The 4,508-nt window shown below is 31.5% G+C and overlaps 1 pseudogene; it reads left to right on the top strand.

The window, feature by feature from the left end:
• The first annotated feature begins 1,822 nt into the window (after window positions 1-1,822).
• On the top strand, window positions 1,823-4,226 carry LOC146885454 (uncharacterized; annotated as a pseudogene).
• Window positions 4,227-4,508: the final 282 nt, after the last annotated feature.

Raw genomic sequence — 4,508 nt, 5'->3', positions numbered from 1 at the left:
GGCAGTCATATCCACCAACTTATTATTAGCCAGTAGAGTTAAAATCACGGTATAAGTGCTTAGGTCAGGCTTTAAACCAACATTAGTCATTGAATTGTAGAGTTTCATGGCAGGATCAATTTGTCCAGCAACAACATGTATTTCCAAAAGCCTTAAAGCAGTTTCTAACTTCCCAGACTTCATATAAGACTCAATCATAAGATAATGTTCACTCTGTTTCTTGGATAAAAAAAATATAAAAACAAGTATATTTTGGGAAATTTAACATAGTTTGTACATCAAGTATATAATGGAAGTTTCTTAATCTAAGGCATCAACAAATGATTGACATAAATCAAAATCTCAAAATCCATTTAATTATTGTTATATATGAAATTTTTTATTACATGTGACTAGAAAATTATGGAGATACTTTGTCGAAAGAGTATAAATGGCACCTTGAGCTGACCTTTATTATCAAAGGGAATAACTTGGAATATCAATGAACAGTGAATCATTCAAACTCTCTAACATGACACAATAAACCAAAGCATATTGTCATTAGAATCTAAAATTTTACAAGATATTGGATAAGAAGTTAAGTACTTTGAACAAACCATCATACAAGTTAAGTCCAATCAACCTACAATTAGGATCAATAATGCCAATTTGCAGAAAGAAAATGGATAACATCTGAAATGCACCGAACAACTTTCATCTGATCCTAGACTTATCATTAATGTTGTTACAAATATCAAAAGTTAAAGAATACAATAACTACCAAGCTTTATTGGAAAATAGTAATAAAATAATATAAATACCTGACCATTATCAGTGGGACATCCTATCTGATAAAAAACATCCCACATTGCCCTAGATGATAGTAAAATTGAGAATTAAACTAATGAACAACACAACCATTATGGCCCCTACTAGAACTTCCAATTTTTAATATAACGTACAGAAATTGAAAGTCTTGCGATTCTATGAGCTATTTTAGCTCACTCTTTCAATTGTTTTCAATTTATAAGAGGGTTTCCTCCCTTGCCTTACATGAACATACTCTTCCATATAGGGAAAGAAAATCCTAGCTAGCATGTAAGGATGCATGATACATGGAATCTTATGAATTTATTAACATGTTTGCAACACCCATTATTTCTGAATCCCTTTCTTCTATGTTTTTCTTTTTTTCAGCCAATGGAAGTTGGAACTAAGTTAAAAATGACTGTTCGAAATTTTGAGGTGCCTGAAATGAAATCAAGCAAAGAACTGTGAAAGAAAGTAAAGATAAAGCGTGAAAGGATAATAAGCATTGGAGGGGTCACTAATGGACCTAAGATTGCACCAAAAGGACAATTTGATTTGACTGATTTTGAAGTATGTAGCCAACCCAATTTGAATTCCTAAGAGTTTGAATTAACAAAAAAGGACAAATATACTGCAAGGAAGGCTAATCCTAAGCTTCCTACCCAAAAGAACTTGACATTGGACACATCCATGACTAAAGAAAAATAGCATATACTAATGTAAGATTCAAATAGGTGGTTTATGAAGGGAGTAGCTGCTGTAAATGAAACGCCTTGCACCAATCAACAACTACAGGCAATAGGAAGAGCACAATCTCAAAATTCCAAACACAATGGCTGGAGTTAGCAAGTCAAGTTCCAAACAACACCCAAGACAAAAGGAAACCGAGGGAAATTCTAGAGCAATGTTGGTGCCAATGAAAAATGTTAGAGCTCAAATTAATAAGCCAAATGAAGAACGACAACCTTAAAAAATGATGACATTGGAAGATGAAAACTCTAGGACAAAGAAGAAATCCAACAAAAGGGTAACGATGGAAGATGATGAACCAATGATGGAAGAACAAGGTACTAGCAAAAAATAAGTCACAAAGGACCTCATTATGCTGGTCAATGTTGATTGATGAATTTCTCAAAGAAAATAGACAAGTTGGTGAAGGAATAAAGTTAGAAAGTGAAAGTGAAAGTGTTGAAGAGAAAGATATTGAAGAAAATCTTGAAGAAAATCTTGAAGAAAATCTTGAAGAAGAGCATGAAAACGAAGACGAAACAAGTGTTGATTTAAATTCCCTACAAGAAGGTAAATATTTCAGTTTCATTAAACTATAAAATGAGTACTTGTCAATTTCTTTATGTCATATTTGTAAAGTTATCTTATACAATTTTAACTTAGAAATAGTTATGTCTAAGAAAAAAACAAGAGGACCAACTTAGTGCTTACAAATACATGCAAGAGGCATTGAAGACCGTCAAAAGATTATATTGGATGATGATGGAGAGCCTATTGGACCAACTGACAAAGTTGTGTCAAACTTGAGTTATTTTCTTGGCACAATAGCAAGGAATTCTAACCTTTGCCCTTTGATTTATACAAGCTTCAAGGCAGTGCTCAAAGATAACAAGGATCACATATGGAAATATGTTTTGGTATGTCTAGTTCAATTTTGACTTTCTCTCAATTAAATATGTTTTGGTATGGAAATATTTCATTAAATAAATGTAATGCGATCATTTTTGTAGGAGAAATTCATCATCTCCCCTAAAGGAGAAAAAACAATATTTTCTCGCTTAAATGATGCTTGGAGGCGCTACAAGTGCGCTATCAAGAGAAATCATTTTCTAAAGTACTCTTCCTTGAAGGAGCAACTAAAACATTGTCCATCTAATATTTCTAAAGATCATTTCAAGTAGTTGTTGACATATTGGAAAAATTCCACTGTTCAAGTAAGTTATTGCAACTGTTACTATTAGAAATTCAAACTTTCTATCTAACTTAATATTTTTCTCTCTAATATATAATGCAAAGCATTAGTGAAAAGAATGTTGCTAATAGAGCTAAGCAAAAGTATATGCATCGAGTGGGACCAATAAACTTTGCCAGAATTCGTGCTCAATTGGTATTACTATTTCAATGCTTTACTATTTCTTGCTTTTCCATATCTAATGTGAAAATGTATTTTAATAATATTTATTAATGCAGCTTGCAAATAAGAATGAAGGAGAAGAAGTGACTTGTGCTGAAATGTTCATCAAAACTCGTAGAGGTCATAAAGGAAAAGTAGTGGATGAAGAAACACAAAATGTTATTGTAAGTTTTTACTTAATTAAATATTAAATATGTATAAAATTTAAAATTGATTAGTCTTCATTGTGTTTTTCTATTAGGCTACATTTCAAACTTCCATTGAAAATTCAAATGAGTCATTGGAAGAAAATTTTGAATTTTTGCTTGGAAAAGAAAAGCCTGGTCGAGTGCGTTGCTATGGAAGGACTATGAAACCTACCATGTTCAAAAGAAATGAAAACATTGCTTCTATAAAAAAAGAATGTGAAGCTAAAATGAGTAGCATGCAAGAAGAAATGAATGGTATGAAGGCAATGATGAAATTCATGCTCAAGCAACAAAATCCAGAATTAGATGATGATGATGATGATATAAATGAATTGATGACATGTATTTTGGGCAAAGAAAGTAGTGCAGTAGGACCTCATTCATCTGCATCAACATATAATCCTAATTCAAATGATTATCAAGTACAAATATAGTTAAACACAAATTGATCAAATGCTAGTGCTGTTGAATTCTGCCAGTGATTGGTGTTTACACATGTATATATTGAATTACTTTATAATAATGCTGCTGAATTCTGCCACTGATTGGTGTTCACTTGGAGTTTAGCATGTTATGGGCTGGCTTTTAATGTTATTTAGCATTGATTGAGTTGTCCAGTAGTGCACAGTCAATTCAATCAAACTAGCCATTTTGGTCCAATTTTATAGACTATATATGCATTGGATCTTACATCATCTATTTAAGATGTTGAATGCTATGCAAGTGCTTTAAGATGGTATGTAGGAGTATTAGGGTTGTTCTTTAAGCATGACAAAAATTCATATTTCAAGCTTTATGATTGTAATACAGTTTTTAGTCTAGAAATTTTATTCAATGAATTTAAACAGGTGTTACATTTGTAAATATAGTTGCCTGATCCTAATAACTTCTGTTGAATTGATATATACAAAATGCAACCTAGGCTCTATTTACATATTGATCAAATGTTTTATTAGTTAAGACTTGCACTGTTTTTGTTTTATTAGTTTGGATTTGGATAAGAGATAAATTAAACTTTTTTTTTTTGTTTCAGGATGTTGGTGAAAATAAAGAGGATGAAGAATGATGAAAAAACCCAAATGGTATATGAAGATGAAGAGGAATGAAAGTGCAAGATAAATTGTACTTTTTCTTTTTTGGAGAACATAATACTTTTTAATTAGTTGTAAACATTTTTACTTATGGAATTGTACACATTATTACAATATATAAAAATTTTCAATTCCATACTATATTGTACACATTATTCTCCTCCCTAGATTAACGAAACTCCTCCCTAGATTAACTTCTCCAATGGACCTAAGAACCTCTTCATGGCGAGATGTTGATAGAAGGAAAAAGTATTCAAGTCTTTGATTCAGACCAAGAATATGGTCTTCTAAGGAGGT

This window comes from Vigna unguiculata, chromosome 6, assembly GCF_037176805.1.
Source record: "Vigna unguiculata cultivar grain cowpea cultivar isolate G323 ecotype 2 chromosome 6, ASM3717680v1, whole genome shotgun sequence".
Lineage (NCBI taxonomy): Eukaryota > Viridiplantae > Streptophyta > Magnoliopsida > Fabales > Fabaceae > Vigna > Vigna unguiculata.
Note: the sequence above shows the minus strand (reverse complement) of the source record. Positions and strands in the feature narration are given on the sequence as shown.